The sequence below is a fragment of the Sorex araneus genome, chromosome 1 (assembly GCF_027595985.1).
Source record: "Sorex araneus isolate mSorAra2 chromosome 1, mSorAra2.pri, whole genome shotgun sequence".
NCBI lineage: Eukaryota > Metazoa > Chordata > Mammalia > Eulipotyphla > Soricidae > Sorex > Sorex araneus.
In genome coordinates this window covers 434836537-434858927 of record NC_073302.1, presented here as the reverse complement: position 1 = coordinate 434858927, position 22391 = coordinate 434836537, and the positions used below count along the sequence as shown (strand labels likewise).

Here is a 22391-nt window from a genome sequence, read left to right as displayed (position 1 = left end):
TGGAAGGTTTGTAACTTTTCTCATGGTGATTCAATAAAAATAATTTTTAAAAAGACTAAAGAAAAAAAAGAAGAAGAGATACTGATGGCTAAAATGTGTATGAAAAAATTGCTCTGCATCACTCATCATCAGAGAAATACAAATAAAAACAACGAGATGATATCTCATATCACTGAGACTGGCAAACAACACTTAGAACAAAAATAACCAGTGCTGGCAGGAGTTTAGGGGAAAGGAGTCATCTCATTCACTGCTGGCTGGAATGTAGACTGGCCCAGTCTTTTTGGAAAACAACATGGGACACTTCTCAAAAAGACTAGGAATTGATTTTCTATCTCAATTCCACTTCTTTACATCTTCTCTAAGAACCCAAAAATTCTATTCGGAAAAATTTGCACTCCCGTGTTCATTGCATCCATATTCACAGTGGCCCAGTGTCCACAAACAGATGGCTAGATAAAGAAACTGTGGTACAAATATACAATGGCACACTACTGGGCAATAAGGAAATTTGGAACCATGCAATTTGCTACTACCTTGTCATATCTAGATTACATCATGCACAGTGAGGTTGGTAAGGAGAAGGACAGGCACAGAACAATTTTCCTCATATGTGGGATACAAAAATACATAATAAGGAAACAACAAGCACTCTTAGAGCTGCTCTTCAGTAGGAAGCATATCACTGTAGAGGGGATGAGGACAAGATTTGGTAGGGAGGGGGCACATGGGGACAATGGTGGAGGAAAGCTAACATTCTGATGGAGAGTGTGGTATTGGGATGTTTTATGTATAAAACCCTGCCATTATCGACATTCTAAATCATAGCACCTCAGGTAATTTTTTTAGACAAGGGTAAATAAATATTGTTTATTCATACATAGAGAAAGAAGTTTGGGTATATCTACATAATGAAATACTGCTGTAGGAAAATGATGAAATCATGCAGTTTGCTGCAATGTGTGTGGAACTGGAAGACCACATGTGAAGCAAAATAAATCAGAGGGAGAAGGACAACTACTGTGTGATCTACTCATCTGTGAGGCCAAAATAAAACAATAGACAGTAGCAAACAGTGACAAACCTTTAGCACTGGAATACAGAAACAATTATCAATAGTGGTGGGACATGGTAGGGTAGAAGACCAGACTAGAAGAGACATGGGAACAATTACACAGGGTTGTGGGCACTGTTGTGATAGTGGTGAGGTGTAGTCATTTTGTATATCAATACTGTGTCATTTAACTTCCTGAATGTAACAAATGACTTACTAATTTTATTATTTTTACTTCTTAATGATAAACAACTGCCTACATTTAACAAATAACCACAGCTTCCTAAACTATACAAATAAATAATATAAAAGAGGAGAGAGAATGGAGAGAATGAAGGAACTTTGGACTCATCAAGATACATATGATCTGAGAATGACAGAATGACAGAATGAGAATGAGAGGATGAGAGAAATTGTAGTAATGAGGTAATGAAATGATGTAATGAGTTATTGTTTTTTATTTAGTTATTATTTCACTCTTAATAACAAATAACTACCTAACCTCAACAAATAACCATAACTCCTAAACTATGCAAATAAAATAAAAGAGGAGAGAGGATGAAGGAACTTTGGTACTCATTAGGAGGCATATGATCTGAGAATGACAATGAGATGACGAGAATGAGAGAAATTGTAGACAGGCGGATGAAATGAGGCATAGAAAAAAAGGGTATCTCTGTGTGAAATTACCAGGACTGATTAACCTTTGAAGATACAAGGTATGCAGTTGGACTGTGAACACCACCCCCCCCAAATCAACAAACACAGTATTATGTGAAGTAGAAGAAAAACACCTTTTCCCAGGGTTGTTCTGATTGTTGTTTATCACCCACACTAGAACACCAAGTTTCTGACCCACATATATATAGAGAGAAAACTCATGCATTATATGATATGATATTGTATGTATTGGTATGATAGCGCTATGCTGAGTATTTTTTCTCCTTTCCTCTCTCTTCAGTGGCCCTTAGATCACAATTCTTAATTTTTATATTATTTAAAATGTGGTCCTATGATTTCACACATCAGTATCACCTGCAGTGCTTGTTTAAAATAGACTTTGAGCACAGATCCGGGAGTAAGCCTTGAGCACCACCAGTTGTGGCCCAAAAAACAATAACAACAACAAAATGAATTCCCAGTTCTGATACCGAACCTGGTCATTCAAAATCCTTGCAGAAAATTGAAGATTTCGAGGACTCAACCTGTAATTAAATCTCTTTTAGAATGTTTTTTAAGGGCAATTGTGATGTTATGTGAACTAAGTCAGGTGGAGGTCAAATACCAAGTGACCTCACTCATCTATAGTATATTGAGAGGCAAAGCAAGGCAACGGACAATAAAGAACCCTTGACCTTGGATTACAAAACTGATTACCAAGTAGTCAGGGGAGCAATGGGGGAGGACGGGATGGAAGGAGAGGTGATGTAGGACATTGGTGAGTGTCATGGGCACATTAGGGGTGGTGACGGTGCCTAATTCTTATTCATCAACGCCATAACTTTTAACACTATTACAATCATAACACCTAAACTGTAATACATGTTAAGGCAGTAGTGATTTAACTAATTCAAAATGAGGTTATTTAAAGCATCACTTCTAATGGATGATAAATATCAGATGAAAATATGGCTTCAGACCTGTCATGAGATCAACATGTGATGGTATCGAGGCATTCAGTTTCAGACAAGAGATGGCTTGCTTCTCTGAGGCTGGTAATTATAGATAACTCTGAAATACTGCCCCACGACCACACTTTTGGTATTTTTTTTCTCTGATCGTAACAACATAGGTCTTCAGTTTTGCTGCATTGATGAACCAGAAATTTGAGCTTAAACTAGTATGGAAGCCATGAAGAAGAGACTCACAGATTCTTCGGAGGACTATGGAATAGAAGATACATGCATATTTATAGGATTACATATTATACATGCAAGCCATTGGAGGAAAATAAAGCTCCATATTTGTAACACATTTGAAATGTTTATTGCTGTCAGCCTCTGCTCTCATCTCAGACCTCATTAACATCCCTAACAATTTGCAGTTGGTACTCTACTACCGGCATAAGTAAAATAATATAAGCCTAGCGCGTTTGCAGTTTAACACTTCTGGAAGCAGTTCAATTTAGAATCCAAGAAAACAGTCAGCAACCCCACAGAGCTCTTCAAAATGAAAAATCCAAGTTTTTATCTTACAATGAACTTTTTCTGTGTGGAATGGCAGAAATGGTATTGCTATTATTATTTACTGATGATGTATATCAAAATAACAAACATATAGAGGTTATATACACGGAATACCTAGAGTATAGCAGGCAACGTGCCAGGCTGTTAGAGATTAAATTGAGATAAAGAATGCAAAATACTTGGTCAAATGCCCAATGCACTATAGATTTTCCTTTTATTGTCATTTACTGGGGGGGGGGGATTGCTAGAATTTTTCTCATGCTTATTAACATTATATTAATAATAAATTACAAATTCCCAACACATTATAGATTTTCCTTCTATTATCATTTACTTAGGGGTGCTAGTATTTTTCTCATGCTTCTTGGAATTATATTAATAATAAATTAGGCAAATAGTAATATGAGAAAGAAGAGGAAGAGGAGAATAAAGACAAAAGAATAATAGCGACCAATATTTATATAGCATTTACTTCTTGTCCATCAAAACATGAAGCTCTTTACCTCTTGTTGTGGGGAATGGAAAAAAAAAAAGGGCTGATCGTGATATGACTTGGCAAAATGTCTTTGAAAAGTTACAGGAGAACTTGTGCAGGTTTGACTTTAGAGTTTATCCTAGACAGTTGAGGGGCAGTGAGCATCTTTAACAAGAGAATGGCATGTTCAGATTTGCATTTTGGAAAGGTCACTCTGGCAGCATGAGCCATAGATTGTACCAGGGAAGGAGTGGAGGGGGAGACAGAAACATAAGGCGCTGCTGCCAGTTCATGTGAGAGATGCTAAAGGTCTGAGAAAGATGTGTGGATGGCGAAGTGGGGAAGAATTCCAGACGCGTCTCTAAGATAGGTTTGACTTGGTGACACCATTATATGCTGACATTCGATGGTGAATGTGGAGTGGTGAAGAAAGATATGTTTATAGTCTATCAACCTCACTTCTAGTTTGTCGGGGACTTTAGCATGAGTAATAATGTGCAGGTTCATCTTACTACTCGCACAATAATACATAATATAACATAAAAGCAATAACAATAATCGCATTTATTTTATAAATGCATATATATACATTTGTGTATACACATGTGTGTGTCCTGTCTAGCAAGAAAAAGGACCTTAATTATGAATTTTAAAAGACAAAAACATTTAGAAGCTTCCATTACACTCTCCTGCACTATCTCAATGGAATTGCTTTTTCTTCTATATATGTATTTTATCAATATCAAACATATAAGGCATCAACCTGCCCATTTCCAAAACATTATTAGACTCCTACTCATTTTCCACAGAAAAGAAAACATCTAGGTAGTGAGTGCCTTCTACTCATTTATTGGATGAAAATATACAAATTAAGTATCCTTCTTGCTTTTTCCCCCATTTCAAATACAACTGAGATTCAAAAACATTTTCAGAGATTTTTTTTTCCCCTCTCCAAAATAACGTTCTTCCCCATATTGAACACTAGAGGGCATCATCCAGCGAAAGGCTGGATTTGGAAGCCAGAGGGGGAAATACAGAAGGAATTCCATAGCTAATGAAAGACACTGATATTTTAGTGTGCACCGTTATCTACCATAAAACATTACTATGGCAACAGCACCCGTTAAAATGGTTGTATATTTAGGTCATGGTATAAAAGAGAAACTCGAAGGTGTGTGTGTTAGGGTGGAGTGGCAGGGACAAGGGGAAGGGAACTGAAATACAATAAGGAAAGGACACATTAGGTGTGGAAGGGGTCAAAGCTGCAGGAGCCTACTGCACCCTTTACTAAGAGCAGACTCACTAAGTCACATTATGCCCTCCAAAGCCAACGCAGTTGAGAGATTCTAATGAAAATTAAAAGTTGCTATTGAAATTCAGGACCCGAAGCACCAGCAATCTTGATGAAGGAGCAATTCATTCAGCATGACAAATGAAGAAATAACCACACTGGAAGTTTGAGTACCTGTATCCTTGTGTAGTTCCTGGGTGGCTTAGCGGCCTCCCACTGCAAATGTCCTTTAATCCACTTCAACGGCGGTCAGGAGTTACACTGGAAGATATCAAAATTCTTTTTCATCCTTTTGCACGGAAGAAGAAAATTTCAGTACAGAAAGAGGTGGGAAAATCCACTCTTTCTTTCACCAAAATACTAGGTATCATTTGGGTGTCATTGCTTAATCAGATCGAGCATGTGACCCACCAAGAATCTAGCTGGAATCCAAGTTTTGTTGCTAATGGTGAGGGGATCCAAAGGAATGAGCAGAGTTTTAAAAATAGATAGGACAATATCACCCATTTCTGCACACCACTGTTTGGATCTCCCCAAACCCAAGGGCAAGAAGTGCCCTAACTCCACGCAAAGCACCAATCTGCACAGTATTAGGCAGAGTCTGGAGTGCCACAGACGTGTCTGAATGCGGGGACTACAGCTTACTAGCAGTGAGTAGTTGGCCCCTGGCCGGAGCCTTCTCAATGCTCTTTTCCTGATCTGTAAAATGGAAAAAATGGCATCCACTTCAGAGGACTGCTTCAAGGATAAAATGGGAACATTGATTCATCTATTCACTCTTTCAACAAATATTTAATACCATCTCGGATGTGCCAGACAGGATCTTAAACAGTGAGGGTAGAGCAAGGATGGAACGGATGATTCCATATCTGTAATGTGCCGAGCCAGTCCCAAGGACTCCGAGTTCCCTCCGAGGACTGGCATTTCCCAGGGGAAATCAACCTGCTTGACTCCCAGCATCAAACACACCCCTGCCACTGCTTGAGCCAGCTGCGCCTCAGAGAGCACCACTGGGCTCTGACACCTTTTAATGAAAGCAATGCCAAGCCCGCTCAATGAACCAAACGTAGACCAAGAGGGGCCAGATAATGGCTCACAGTCTTCAGAAAAAATACTGACAGTGTTTTCTAAACGGAGGTAACCCAGAGCTCGCATTATAAGATGCAGAGCCAACTGTGATGTGAGTATGAAGTAAACAAATCTTTCCAGGCAACTGCAGAGTTAAAATGTGTCCCTCAACCTCTGGATACTATAAAGTCAAGTGAAGAAAGATGAAGAGGAGATGAAGTACGGGGTCTGGTGTTTGTGTTCATAGAATCGCTGATAGATGTTCTCTCAGGTGCTTACTCTGAAGTCTGACATTGGGGTTGGAGGTTGCAGTCAGCTCTGTGCTAGCTGCTAATGACATACCAACAGATTTTTACCCCCATCATCACCACCTGCTTCCCCCCTCCTTTTCATTCCTCATTCTTTTCCATTTTCTTAATCTATTAATGCCTATTTCTCTTTGGCTTTCGCTGCAATTTTGTTCCTTGCTGTGGGTCAGAAAGACATGTGTCTCTGAACAAGCCAACATATGCTTCCTCTGCCAGGAGCTTCCCTGGCTTCCAAGGCAACTAATAGAGTTTTCTACAAATTCCAGAAGCTTCTCTCCCTCCTAGACCAGCGGTCTTGGAGACAAGGAGTCCTACAGTCCAGAAGTCCGAAATGACAGGTGAGGTGGACCCAAGGGACTAAGGTCATGTTGTTAGGACCCAGGTGAGTTTTAAATGTGAACTAGAATTTTGGGAGCTGGGTTACTAGGGAGGGGGCTGGAGTCCTTCTGGGAGGGAGACGTGTCCACTGGTGATGGGTGTGGTGTTGGAATTATGTCCATGAGAAACTATCATTAATAGTATTGGAAACAAAAAACAAAATACCCATTTAAAAAATGTAAAACTTAGCAAACTCTGCTCTCCCCAAACTCCAAGACTGTGAGGACACCAATCAAAGGGACTTTTGCCCAAGTCTCACTGCTAGTGTCTTTCCTGTCTGCCCCTGAAGTTGGTAGAGAGTTACCACCATGTTCTCTGCGCTCTTGAGCTTATCTGTCATAGAGATTCACAAATCCCTCTACCTTCTCTCTCCCATCCCTTCCACATACCCTAAGGCCGCCTTCACAAATAAGCAATTCCTTTATTTTGTAGGCTAGCCAATCATCTGTCTGAGAAGCCTGTCAGATTTTGGGGTCTCTGACTTCCCCCCCCCCACTCCCACCCCACCTCATTCACTGAACTTTTAGACAGTAACCTGACTTAGATGGGATTTTCCTACTTTCTTGGTATCCCGCTTACTTGTTTATTTTTTCTTGGTTTGATAGTTTCTGACCAAGTGAAGCAAGCAGAACCAGTAGAAAATTCTAATCTGTTATACAACCACCACAAACTGATACTGATTAATAGTAATAACAGTTCCAAGTTTCCTGGTATAATTTCTTCTCGGAACTTAGTAGCCAAATACTGCAGACCTGTGACACTGTGGAGACAGAATGCTTCCATCCCTTTGACAAGAGCGTCAAAAAATTCACTTTCTGCAGCCTAAAATGCTTCCTATTGTGAAATTGTCTTTTGCTGAATCAACTGGTAATCATCTACATTTATCTGGGCCCTGGTTACATCTCTAAAGTCAGGTCGCACACAAATACAGACACACACAATTATAATTTCTGAAGTATAACATCAGCCTACCGTGCTCATCAATGAAAACAGATCTCAACCTACACACACATTTCCATTTCCTCTATATGTCGGTGGATGTACCACATGCTTTCCAAGTATATGCTCTGAGTGTATAGACGTAAGCGTATGTGTAGAGGCATAGACATTGTCAGCAAACTGCGAAGCGGTGTTTGCTGCAGGGTGCTGGCTTGAGTTCTTGGGGTCCTTTGCTTCTTTCAGAACCCTCTCCTTTCGTACCCACCAGATTTAATTGGCTGAAGCAAGGGGCCACTTGGGCTTCCCATACCAGGGTAGGGAAAGGTTGACGCTCCACCCAAACCCCTTGGCCAGAGTAACTCTGACCCGAGACTCCACAGGGCCCAGGATCCAGCCACTGGTCACCTCACGCTTGAGCAGCCTGAGACCTACAACCCGAGTCTTCCCCTCCCACCCGCCCCCACCCCGCAATCCGAGTTTACCCGCAGGCCTTGCACCTCGCCCTGAGTTCCAGGAGGAGTCTGGGCGGACTCAGCTCTCCTCCCTCCCTGTCTTCTACTGTGGCCCTGACCGAGCTGTGGGGACCAGGGGCTGCCCAGCCGCTGCTGCCCAGGATGGTGGCGGGGGAGTGGGGGGGAGGGTGGGGGCTGCCTACCGGGGGCATCACGGGGTGGGGGGTGGGGGAGAGGTGGTGTGTTTGCGTCGCTGTCTGCGTGTACTAAGCTCCCGACACACTGCAGGGCCGGCGGCCACGGAGCCAGCCAGAGCTGAGAAAAAGAGCAAGGAAGCCAAAAAATAAACCCTAAAGAAGAAATGAGGCTCTGAAAGGGAACTAGAAAGTGCGGAGTGTGTGTGTGTGGGGTGGGGGGTACGGCACCCCGGCAGCGCGGCGGTCTTACAGGGATGGGAAGAAGCGATGGGTGGTGTGTGGGGGGAGGGGGGGGGCGGGGGGCACACACTGGGGTGAACTCGGTCACAGACGTGCCGAGGACACAGAGGAGGCCCGGGGGGAGCCCTGGCAGCCCCGGGGGGGATGCCTGGGGGGGGGGTCCCCGCTCCCGGCCGACCTCTTTGCCATAAAGGCAGGAGCCGGGTCTCCAGGCCTGGCTGTGGGGGCTGGCGAGGGGAGGGTCCGCGCCTTCCTGGAGACCGACCAGAGGAAGAGAGAGAGATTGGGTCGCCGAAAGAGGGCGGCGGGGAAGGGGTCGCAGGCGCGGGCGGGGGTCACTTGGAAGCTGCTAACTCGGGGCGTCTTCACCTTCCAGGAGCGCCCTTCCCGCGGCCGGGGGTGGGGTGGGGTGGGGAACGGGCAGAGCGCACAGGTGGAAGCTCCGCGCCGTGTCCCCGGCGCGCTCCGGTCCGACCGCACCTCGCCGGGTACCCGAGCTACAAGTGAGCGGCTGCGCCCGTCCTCAGGGGCGCCAGAGACTTTGGGGTGTAGCGGCTCCTCCTCTAGCACCCCGAGCCCCGTCAGGGCGTTGGGCAAAGTCCAGCCACCGGCCGGGCTCTCGCTGAGACCCCTCGTCCCCCAGCCCGAGCGGAGAAGCTCATCCAAGTCGGGCGTCCTGGGATTCCGCCCCCCACCCCCCCTCTCCGCGCCCCATCTTCTTATCCTCACAAGCCCCTTGGCCCTGGTCCACCGAGCGCAGCGCCAGGCTTCTCTCCTGCCACCGGCGCGGCTGTCCAAGGCACTGCTCAGAAGGAAGGTCTCAGGGGGGTGGGGAAGGCTGCGACCGGCCGGGCCTGCACCCCCCAGACGCCCGAATCCGTGTCCAGCGCGCAGGCAGGCGCGGGAGGGGCAGAGCCTTCCTGACCTTTCCCCAGACGGTCGGGGAAGGGGTGAGGCTGCGCGTGCAAGGGGGATCGCGGGCTGGCGGGTGGAGCGATGCCGGGACGTGGCCACATTCCACCGGACTCGGTGACCCGCGGGCCCGCGCCCCGCCGAGCGCGCAGTGCCCCCCCTTTGCCCTTTGCAGACCCGCAGTCCCTGCCCGCAGCCCTCCACGCCCCCCGGAGCCAAAGTTTCCCCTGGCAAACCTGCACTCGCGGCGACCCCAAGCTCCCCTCCGTCCCTCCTCCCCCCCGCCCCCCCCAACCTGCGCGTCGCTCCCGGGTTGCGGGACGGGGATGGACCACCCACCGTGCCAGGGCGACTGGGACTCCCGACGCCCTTACCTGCCTGCAGGTGCCTCCAGGGGCGGCGGCCGCTGCCTCCGGGGAGCCCTCGGCGGGTTGGAGGCGGACCGGCCCGGCGCCCGCTGCGCAGGGCTCAGAGTCCTACGCCGGCTGGCCGGCCACTCGCTCGCTCGGTCTTGCAAGAGAAAAAGGCAAAGATTAGTTGGCGCCGCGGCACCCCGAGGGGTGGGGCGGGGAGGCGGGGTGAGGACCGATCCCGGGCCGCGGGGCCGGAGCTGCGGGGTCCGGGCGCGCTCGGCCGTCCCGGGCACTCGGCGGCTCTGCAGCCCCTCCCCGGGCCGGGGGCGCCCCCCCCCACCCCGGGCACCCACCGCCGCCCACGCCCACGCCTCCCGACCGCCCCCGGCGCAGCCCGCAGGACTTTCCAACCTGGTGTTCGCCGAGAGGAGCCGGAGAGGAGCGAGCTGGGGCCGGGTGGGCGATCCCGGCCGGAGTCATCTCCTCGCCCAGTGCTCGGGGGAGTCGGACCAGGGCTGAGCGGGCGTGGGCGCTGCGGGCCGTCTTCCCAGCTGGGATTTCAGCGCTCAGGCCACCCCGCAGGCCGGAGAGGGTGCGCGTGTGCGTGTGTGCATGTGTGCATGTGTGCTTGTGTGCATACGTGCGTGTGTGTGTGTGTGTGTGTGTGTGTGTGTGTGTGTGCGCGCGCGCGCGTGTGTGTATGTGTGTGTCTGTGCGCGCGTCTCTGTGCCCGGGCGCCTCGGCGATGGCTTGGGGAGCGTGTGTGTGCGATGCGCTGCAATGGGCGGACAATTTGTGGAGAAAACACTTACAATTTTCTTTACCATATGACAGGACTAGTTGCCGTTGAAGGCGCTCCTCCAATGAGATCTCCTCTGCGCTCTGATTTGGCGGTTCTTCGGGGCAGATATGACAGCCTTTTCTCTGGACTCCGGCCCGCTCCTCTCCACGTCCATCCCCCCCTCCCCACCTCAGCCCCCCAACCACCGCCCCCCCCAGAGTCCTGCTCTCCATCTGCAATTTCTACACCAGAGCCGTGGCAGTGCTCCACCTTTGCCGCCACCCAGTCCCATCCTGCAAGTGTAGGATGGCTCTAGAGGTGACATGGCTTCTGGGGAGAACGCACTGTTGCTTTCCGATTGCCGAAGATGCTTAAAGCCAGTGTTTCCAGGTGGGGACGTGTTCGAATAAATCCGTTATGTTTTGTAAACATGTTAATCGTGCTAAATTCACGGGCTGATGATGACTTCGAGACGCTGGCAAATGCGTGTAGAAGAGGGAGACTTTTTGTGTGTTTCCCCTTCTTTTAAACACGGGTCAACGTCCATGTTTTTCTTTAACTAAGAGGCATGCAATTTTTGAGGGTGATTCAGGATTGATGATGGTTCATGGAATTTGGGGTCCCTAAAAAATGTGGGATGCAAAATTCTTGTATTCTGTGGAAGCTTAGCTTTTCATTTCTTCAATTGAATGAGAAATTCTTCCAAGAAGAGTGCTCATTATTTTTCAGGTGCTAATCCCATTTGATAAAGATACAATGATATAATTCTGAAGTATGACTGGGGACAAGATTTGATTTTGTGAAAGTATATGATATTGGCTGGGCTTTCTCTCTACCACCTTCCTCAGTTAAGTGAAAGAAGTGGAAAGCTTAAATTGTGTAATAGAATTACATGTATTACTTTCGGGAAATCACAAAAAAAAACAGGGAAAGAGTTATTTATAAATGCTTTATTTTTGAACTAAATTCAGTTCAATTCTTGAAGTCCACTCTTTACAAGGTAATGAAGAATAACAAAAGTTATAGTATGCACTTTCTTTATAAGCTTTTGATCTTTTTGCTAAGGAAAGGCAATCTTAGGAAACATATGTAGCAGTTGATAATCAAGATGATTAATTATGCAGCAGTATAAATTAATTAATGAGAATCCTATAACTGAGTGTCTGGTCTTTCTCATAGTTAACTCAAAGCTATCACTAGGCAAACTGGTACAGGATGATGGAAAACAGGATGAAGTAATACATGAACATTGTGGCACTCTCCTTAGCCTTTACGTTCAACCATCACTTTGAAGGTTTCTTATACTTGCGAGGAAATCGAGGCTGCCCAGTCACCAGCATGTGGTCTGTTCCATTAATTATCTTTTCTGTCATTTCTTCTCTTTTAGGTGATGATTTCAAAATGAATTGGCATCTTTTCCCTTACTTCATAATTTCTATTTACATCTTCCTGGTGTTCCCTGAATCTTTTAAAACACATATACTTGTTCAAATGTGCACGTGTGTGCGTATTCTCTCTTTCTCTCTGCCTCTCTCTCTCTCTCTCATGCACACACACACACACACACACGCACGCACACACACACACACACACTACATCATAGCAATGCAGAAAAGAGAAGGGGAAAGCTGCCAGGATGCCTTAGGATCTATTGCTATTTTATTCTTTTCTATCATGAATGCAAATGCCTTCTTAGCAACAGGGTGACACATTCTCCAAAAAGAGCAACAAAGCTAAGCAAACCAATCAACAAAAAATAAAAATATGTTCTTGCACTTGAATAAAAATGTTGGTTGAGTAGTCACTGAACTACTATGTTCAGTAGAGTTTCTATATTTCAGGCCTTTTGGAGCAACTGCCAACAGAATCATATTTTAGCAAACAATCAGTGAATGATGCTTGTTTTATCTGTAAATTTGGGCTTTATTGTCTTACTTTATACAAATATAGATACATATATTTGTAGCTGTGCCAAGTACCATATGATTTTGGAAAAATTATTTAACTGCTTTGTGCCTCAGTTTTTTAATTTGTGAAAGGAATCTAGTAATATAAGGTACCCTGGTATTGCTATAAGGGAAAAAGTTCATGCAAAGTGTTCAAAAGGGTGTGTGACATTAGCAATGAGCTATGATAAGACTGCCAGTGAGGATTTCAAAACACAGACTTCTTTCTGGTCATGCCTCTAAAGTACTTAATCAAAGTATTTAGGAATGGGTGTTACCAATGAAATCAGAGTTCTCATCATCCTCATGCCACAAACACATTAACATAATCCATCATTACACTAATCTGAAGAAATCCTTTCCACTTCCACTTGTAGTTTCTCTTTTTATATAAAAAAATCATGTTGATTCTGCACATTTTATTTTTATCTCCTAAGCCAGTTTACTTTCCAAGATAAAAGAGTGTTCCTTTAAACCAAGAGTGTAGATTTTACCTACTCTGGGTATAAAACATTCTCAAAAGTGCTTTTTAAAGACTGTAGAATGTATTGACAGGTTTCCCTTTGTCTAAATGCCTATCTCACCTCAAAGAATACTACTAAATTAGTAATCTCCACTTGTGAAGCCTAACTTCATTACTTACCATCTCATATGGCTCGTTAAGGTATATACTGAAGGGTCTCGAGCAAATCGAAGATCAATGGGATGACAAGTGACAAGTGATACTGAATGGTTTCAATTCTTTGTGTGTTTTCTTATTTATTTATTTTTAGTGGATCACCATGGGGAACAGTTACAGACTTACATTTTTTGTGCTTACATTTTAGTCATACAAAGGATCAAGTGCCCATCCCTCCACCAGTGCCTGTTCTCCACCATCAATGTTCCCTGTATCACTCCCATCCCCCCATTTCCCCTCCCCACTTCCACCTCTGTGACAGACACATTTCTTTTTACTCTCTCCTTTAGGGTTTTGTACTTTGCAATGCAAGTATGGAGTGGCCATCATGTTTGGACTCTAGTCTACTTTCAGCATGCATCTCCCATCCCGAGTGGGCCCTCTAAACAAGAAGGGTTTCAATTCTTGAAAGGATTGTCTTTGACTCATTGGGAGAGCTTGGGTTGCAAACTTTTGAGACAGACTAAACAAGAAGAAAAAAAGGGGAATGGTAGGTCTCATTCCTGGAAAGGTGATGCATATTTTATTGTGCTACCTTGATTTCAGTGCAGCAATAATTAAGTTTCAGTAATTAGTTGCACAAATCACCGCTTTCCTTATATAAGTGGATTACGAAGGTGACAGGTTCAACTGGAGTGATTTCCCATCAGTTCTGGCACCCAACACATTTTCCTTATTTTCTGCTTTCAAGGAGCTTAAACAATAGAGATGAAGACTTTGCTTGTGTGGGAGAATGGGCCCAACGCAGTAGCTCTTGCCTAGTTCACCTCTTACATATGGCTATAAGGGTCAACTCAGAAAGCACAGCATTATCAACAGAAGCTTGGGGAAAGCAGGTTGATTGATCTGATGTACAGAGAAGAAAATGTTCTATTCTTGGACCTCAGATTGAAACATAACAATCCTGAGTTATAAGTGAACACCCACTAAATGAAAATCATTGCTTAAAATTATCTTTCTGTCCCCTTGCTATTTTGAAAACTTAATAACAAGCTTCTTAATAAATACACCGTTCTTAGATATTTATATATTTTCCCCTAAAATCCTTTCCAGAGAATAATTTAAATGCCCTATTCTTTAGCCACAAAAGATGATCTCTTTCTAGAAAACCCTCCACTTCTCTTTTTCATCCTCTGAGCTAGCCTCCAGACCATGCAACACCCATTTCCCTATACAAATGGGACTGATTCTGAGTGAAAACGTTTGGTGATGTCTAACAAACAATGCTTTGCTATTTTTTCTTTTCCTTTTTTCATGAAGTTTGGCATCACAGCTGTTTAAAACTCATTCTCTCCTAGCAGTGGTAGTGTTATCCAAAGCCTGAAAACATTTACTGCTGCTGAGTCTAAAATATTTAAAATACAGAGCTCTTTTCAAACAGGGGTATACTAAAGAGTGGGGAGGGGGTGAAGAAGAAAGAAATATAAATAAGAAAAGAAAAAAAGACTACCCTGCAAAGTGCTAAGCAGCTGCAATGGTGATAAATCAGTGTTAAGAATGCAGAATAAAAGTCATGTGGCAAGCATGTTTACTTAGAGAAGATTCTAGTATAAGTATGTGAAGTCCTACTTCCAGGAGGCAAGCTGAGATCTGCTATGGAGGTGAACTTGTATGACAAGGAGTGCTGAGAAATTTAAGCAGCTACTTCAGAGTGTATTTTGACAAACAGATTAAACCTCACCTTAAAAACTTTTTAAAAAATTGATTGATATTCTGTAGTTTATAGCACTGTAAACAATGTTTTCTCACACGCACATAATTCCAAGATCACACTTATCACCAGTGTACCCACATCTCTCTCTTAGGAACCCCCCAAACCCCTCCTTTTAGATAGATTTCTTTCTTTAACAGCCTCAGACAGATACTTGGGATCTCAGCCAGTGATAAGATTGATAATATTCTAGCAAGTTCAAAGTGAAAGAATTAACAAATTCTTCACTAGGTGCAGGATCACAATTATTTGCCTCCAAGGCTCTTTGTTTTATTGCAGGAAAGAATAATCTAGGAATATACATAAACTTTTGAGTATTAGAGAAACCCAGTTTCTCTGAATTTAGAGTGAAATCATGCTTGTGTAAACATGTGGTTTCTGAGATTGAAAACCTGTTATCTTAAAGTTCTTAAGCTAATTATAATGGACCTTCAAGAGAAAGGCAGAAATGCTCACCCATCCCAAAGAGACAGCTTTCTGAATCCACTACAACAGGCAGCGTTGGTGTGATCTACAGTCTATTTCTTGAGAGAGATTAAGATCATCTGATGCTGAAAGTTATGTTTGGCCAAGCAAGACCCAAGGACTGTCTCTGGATTTTGGTACTTGTTTTGATTTGGTTTGGGTGCCACACTCCTGACTTGGTAATCAGGGGCCAATCCTGACAGTGCTCCAGGGTACCTTGTGGATGCTGAAGATTGAGCCCAGGTCTCCTGCATGCAAAGCATGTACTCACTCCTAGGAGCGAGTCTTCAGTTCCCTCTGTGTCTGATAATCGCTCCGTATAGGTCTTTTATCTTTAAAAATAGACTCTCTGAGGAAGCCATCCCAAGAAGCATTCCCTAAAGAGTCCCTGATTATTGTGCCTAATAAGATAGATTCTGGGTTCTGTGTCCTTTCTTCCTCACTTAATCAGCAAGGTGACTGGGCTTTGTGCTGAAGGATCTCATTTATAAAATCTTATGCAAAGTATTCTATAAATCCCTGCAGAAAGGCAAGAGACAAGGCCACTGGCAAAGTCAATGTATGTGCTATATTTCTACAAGGCTTTTATTGGCAAACATGTTCTGGAAAATGAGTTAATTTGAAAAGAATGCCAATAAACTTGTATTGGTAATCATTGGAAGTCTTCAATACCAACCATTCAAAATCTGCCTCTATAGCTCTGTAGTTCCACATCATAGGTGCCTGTGCTTTAATTAAGAGTAGGATATGGACTATACAGGTTCTGCTGCCTGGTTGCAAGCCTCGGAAAATGCTCACTGTTGAGTTTCTTTGTTTTATTTTCAATCTCATGTAAACAAGATGCCATTGCTCAGCTTCCTTCTGCAGCACGGAGAATGAGAGATTATGCCTGCAAGTATGTCTGATGAAACCTCTGAGAATTGAATGCTTCAGGATGCATTTGAAGAATAGAAATTGTTTCAAAAATATTTATTTACCATTCGGTATTCTCTTACCAATTAGTTCAACAAAGATAGATGAGATTTTCTGCCCTGTAAAAGCTAACCCAGATGGAAAGAACATAAACAGGAAAGTTGTTCTTCAGCAACACAGATAACATAGCCCGTGGGGGAGGTAAGAAGTGCTTAATCTTATTACTTTTTGCTACCTCCGGAGTCAGTTATCTGAACTTAAACTAACTAGCTAAGTTAGACTGTCACCTGGGATTTGGAAGATATGACAACTCAGGGCTTCTGAGTGAGCGACTCTGAAGAATAAAATAATAGTTAAATATTTACAGAAAGGAGCTGGAGTGACAGTACAGTGGGGAAGGCTTTCGCCTTGCACACGACCAAACTGGGCTGAATCCCCAGCATCCCATATGGTTCTCCAAGCACTGCCAGGAGTAATTCCAAAGTGCAGAGCCAGGAATAATCCCTCACCATCACCAGGTGTGGTTACAAAACATAAACAAAATATTTAGAGAGAACTTCTAAAACTGAGACATTAATCACCGTCTACTAAAACTTTAGGCTCAGAATTTATAGCATCCAGATGTAGAAATATAACTAAAATTATTTTATCCCATATACAATCTCTAAAATTACCTAATGGAAAAGACTAGAACAAAAGTTCCCTTCAATTCTTTCCAGGGTACAATGTTTCAGGATATACTTGGAATCTCTCTCAAGTTATTCCTGTTCTTTTACCAGTTTCTTTCATTTTCTGGAAGCAATATGATGACTGAAGAAACTTAACAATGAATGTCTCTGTGACTTGGGGCTGGAGCTATAGCACAGTGGGTAGGGCGTTTGCCTTGCACGCGGCCAACCTGGGTTCAATTCCCAGCATCCCATATGGTCCCCTGAGCAGGAGTAACCCCTGTGCATTGCCAGGTGTGACCCAAAAAGAAAAAAAAAAGAATGTCTTCGTGACTTTTTTTTTTTGCTGTTGGGCCATAACTGGTGGTACTAACGGCTTACTTCTGGTTCTGTGCTCAGGGAAAACCATATGTGGTGCATGGGATTGAACCCAGTCAGTAACATGCAAGGCAAGTGCTTTACCCTCTATACTATCTCTCTGAACACAAGGGTATATTTTTTTGCCATTTCTTTGAACAAAAGTTTTGGTCGTGAATGTTATAGCTTATTCTAATTAATATCGTGTCTAACGGTGTTAGGGAGGAGGGCGATATTACTCAGCCCTGGAAGGGAGTTTCTATTCAGGGAATGGGGTGAATGGAATGGAAACCTATTTTGAGCCACAGGATACACATTCTGTTTGCGGAATCATGCCAGGTTCATTCCTGGAATGGTTCTCTCAGGTTTCGCTGTCTCTCTAGAGCTGGTCCAGTGTGATGAGTAAGAGAATGGAAATGGAGATGAGATGTACATTTTCAAGGCAGGAATAGCACTGATGCTTCTAATGTCAAAGAGCAGTGATTTTGTAGACAATTTATTGACTATTCTTCCAAATGCAGGAGTTTCTGGTAATTATCAAGTAAAAAGAAGAGATTAAAAACTCTACCAGCAAAGTTCCAGAGTCATTTCACTAACAAAAATGGTCTCTTTATCCTACTTCACTGGGAAACACCATGGGTTTCTCAGAGGCTTAGAGTTAGTTTAGTTGTTGTTGTTGGTGGTGTTTGTGGTCAACTTATTCGCTTTATTTATTTGCATTCCACATATTAAAAATCTTATGATATTTTCTTTAAGTTTCAATTTCTCTAGCATACTCATGCAAGTCCCATCCATTTTGTTCCAGAACGCACAGTTTTATCTTTTATATGTTAAGGTGATATTTCACTGAGCACATAGGTCACAGTTTCTTTATCTAGCTCACTTGTGACAGGTGTTTAGGTTGAATTCATGTTTTGGTTATTGTGAATAATGTTCCTATTAACAGAGGTTGACATACATTTTCTAAGTAGTGTTTCCATAGTCCAGATAAATGCCTAATTGCAATATCACTGGTTCATGATCATATGTTATGTCAAATTTTACAGTATCTTCCAATGAAGTTACACCAATGTACATTTCTAATAATATACCTGAGTTATTTTTTGCCACATTTCACCACTTCTTTCCAATATTTTTGCATAGGTCATTATCATGGAGCAAGTTAATAATTAATTATGGTCTTTAATTTGCATTTCTCTAATAGTAAGTGATTCAACTTTATTTTGAATGTGCTTAACTTTTCACAACTTAGGTCACTATAGGGGATGTTTGTTCTCATTACATGTACATATATGATTATACTCTTGGAAGACTTTTAAAAACATATTAAGTTATGAGTTGTCCATCCACATTTGGTTTATTACCTTTGACCAGAGTACCAATATATGTGTTAAGATAAGTGCATTAATTGTTTTTATTAAAAGTAATCTCAGTGCATTTAAAATATTTTTGTTATGACTTTTTAATAATGATGACAGGAGGAAATGCAAATCAAAACAATACCCAGACAAGTGAGACTGGCAAAAGGCAAAAGAACAACAAAACCTACTAGTACCGTCATGCATGTAGGGAAAAAAAAACCCTCTAACCACAGCTGGCAGAAATTTCACTGGTTCAACCTGTTAGGCAAACAGCATGGACACTCTTCAAAAAAACTGAGAATTTAGCTTTTATCTAATCCAGCAATTCCATTTCTGAGCTTCTACCACAAGGGCCCAAAAACTAATCAGGAAAGGCATCTGCTCTCCTATGCTTGTTGCAGCATTATTCACAGTAGCCCACTCTGAAAATAACCCATGTCCAGGAACAAACGGTTGGATAAAGAACTTATATTGTATGTATACACAGTGGAATACTACTCGACTATAAGAAAGAAAGTGGAATCATGTAATTTTCTGCCTCCAATTTTAGAATTGGTAGGTATCATACAAATGAATTCAGCCAGAAGGAGAGGAGAGACAGATAAGAATCTCTCCTGGGGCTGGAGCGATAGCTCAGTGGGTAGGGTGTTTGCCTTGCACGCAGCGGACCCCGGTTCGATTCCCAGCATCTCACATGGTCCCCTGAGCACCGCCGGGAGTAATTCCTGAGTGCAGAGCCAGGAATAACCCAACAAGAAAAAAAAAAACCTGAAAGCTTTGTAACTGCTCTCACGGTGATTCAATAAATAAATTAAAAAAAAAAAGAATGATCTCTCTCATACATGGGATACAAGAAGCATAGTAGGGGAATAACAAAAAGCCAAAAGCAACATTTGCAAACAAAAGCAATTTAAGAACTGGTCTATAGAACTGAGTTTACCATGACAATAAGATGGGGGGAGAGGCAGGGGGTGTCCCTGAAACAATGGCTAAGGGTAAAAATCATGGTGGCATTTGTGATTTTGGAATATTGTATTCATGCAAGCCCTATCATTAGTAGTATTATAGAATTATAATCACTGAAAGTTAAAAATATAATGGTCTTTAGGCCATACCTAGCAGTACACAGGACTTCTGCCTCTGTATTCAGGGATCACTCCTTAATGCGGGACAACCATATAATGCTAGGGATTAAATCCAGGTCAGACACTTACATGACAAGCACATTACCCACTGTATTATTTCTCCAGTTCCTAAAACAAAATAATAACACAATAAATAATGGCGTCTTCATTTACAATGCTGGAAGCATAAACTTTTAAAATATTCTTAGTTCCCCTCTTCAACAGAATTGTTGAATGCTATTTTCAGTTCATGTACCTGGTGAATTAAACTTGTGATTAATAGGAAAGCATCAAATTAACAAGGTAATGAGGGAAGGAAGAGTAAGAATAAATTTCAAAGATGGATTGAGTAGATGAACAGTGTCATTACTTTTAATAATATTAAAAAAATGAAATGAGGGAAGAAATTATGGAAAATATACCAAGTAAAGTTTGTTCTTATGGAGCCAATACTCATTAGACAAAAGGGACAGCTATGAACCAATTCCGCTAGTGCATCAAAAAAAAAATCCACTCTGAGGAGAATGGAAAACTAAAACAAGAATAATCAGGGAAAGAAAATGAGCTCTTGGGGCTTTCTGATCGTCTGCTAAACCACCACAAAGTACCACACAGCTCTCAGGCTGTGCTGAAAGCTCTTCTCTCCTCTTATGCCGTAAGTAAACCCATTCCACTGAACTGTCAGTTACTTATTTAAGTGAGTAAAACAAAAGCAGTCTCCAAAAAAGCTTCTACTTCCTTTTCTTTTGCACCTTGTCAGCCTTTTGTGGTGACATTTCTCTCTGGGAGTCTCTTTAGGAACTTGATGGCATAGACTGGAAGCCCTTACTCAAAGGGGACTGGGGGTGTGGCAAGGAGGGTGGACTAAGGGATTTAAATGTAGAGTAATCTAGTTGCCAGGGGGAAGGGTCACAGCTTAATGCCCAAACCCAGTGTGCCACAGTGGCTCTCAGAATGGATCGTGCTGGACCGGAAAAATTAAATGTTTTATTAAAGATATAAATAGCATCTTCTATGCCAGTTTTACAAAGCACAGCAGCAGTAGGGAGACAGCGTTTTTAAAAGCATTTCTATGTGACTGTGTATACACATGCAGAGTATTTGTTTAGCTTTCAGTTACCTCTGAAGACTCCAAGTGCCTCTCTCTTATAGATAATACTGCATAATATGCAGAAAAATAGTTTTTTTGGAGGCACATCTCAAGTCTCCATTCATTTTTCCTATATCTGCCCCCCAAATGACAAATATTGATATTTTTCTTACTATTCCTGATCACTTAAAAATAATTCTGCAGGGGGAAGCCAGAGATAGAGATAGAGAGAGATAGAGAGATAGAGAGAGAGAGAGTGAGAGAGAACCCTGGCAAAGGGGCTATTTTGCATGTGGATCACCCTGGGTTCAATCCCAGAACTGCATACGGTTTTCTGAATGCCACCAAAAGTAACCTCTGAGCACAGAGCCAGGAGTAAGATCTAAGCACCATCAGGTGTGTCTCCCAAACCAAAAAAACAGCAAACAAACATTTCTTTATTTATGAAGACACTTCTGTGGAAAGTGAAATAAGTGGCTAGAAAACTTTAGTCTCATTGAAAGAATGTACCCTGTACACAAAATACTCTTATTGAGATTAAATGAGTTGAGTAATAATTTATTTGGTGTCTTCTGGACAAGTAAATCACTTATAATGTGCTCATTTGACATTGAAATGCCCCTTTCATACATACTGAGAGGAATGATTATTTGAGCAGCATCAAAGAACAGACTCATCCTATATTTTTCAAGTATCCTAGTAATCTACATAAACTAAAAGCATAAAGGTTAGCCATTTGGTATATTTCTTCTGGAGTAAATAAAAAATTAGCTAAGACTCCTATATGAAATACAAAAATGATGCTGGAGTAGGACTTTTTCATGAATCAAAATTTCATTTTTTCTCAGTAATATGGCCATGGATGGGTAATTTTACTGACACTTTTCTCACTCTTATTATCAGTGAAGTGTTGTGTGCATCCCTTTTAGTTTTGGCCCATCACTGTATCACTGTCATCCCGTTGCTTATAGACTTGCTCGAGCAGGCACCAGTAATGTCTCCATTGTGAGACTTATTATTACTGTTTTTGGCATATAGAATATGCCACGTGTAGCTTTCCAGGCTCTGCCGTGCGGGCTGGATACTCTTGGTAGCTTGCTGGGCTCTCTGAGGGGGACGGAGGAATCAAACCTGGGATGGCCACATTATTTGGCTCATATTATTCAAAAATATTTCAATTCCTAAAGATTCATTATTTTATACTTAGAAAACCCAGATGCTAATAATACTTCATTTTGGCTGGTTTTATGATTTTCTTTCTTTTCTGTTTTTAGGGAGGTGGGTGTGTGACCTATCTGATAGTCCTCAGGGCTTATGCCTGGTTCTTTGAGATCAGAGATCTGTACTTGTGATACTCAAGAGACTATATAGTAGTGCAAAAGATGCAACTGAGTGCAACCACATGAATTTTAATCCTTATACTCTCACTCTAGCTCTGTGCATT

The 22391-nt window shown here is 42.7% G+C and overlaps 1 protein-coding gene across 1 annotated transcript in view; it reads right to left on the bottom strand.

Annotated features, from left to right (window-relative positions):
• CHRM2 (cholinergic receptor muscarinic 2) overlaps positions 1-10406 on the bottom strand; it is a 153721-nt gene extending 143315 nt beyond the window's left edge. The window contains exons 1-3 of the mRNA XM_004608236.2: positions 10265-10406; positions 9875-10010; positions 5181-5267 (exon numbers count right to left, since the gene is read on the bottom strand). The gene's annotated coding sequence lies outside the window, so the exon portion shown is untranslated. The remainder of the gene's footprint in view (positions 1-5180; positions 5268-9874; positions 10011-10264) is intronic.
• Positions 10407-22391: the final 11985 nt, after the last annotated feature.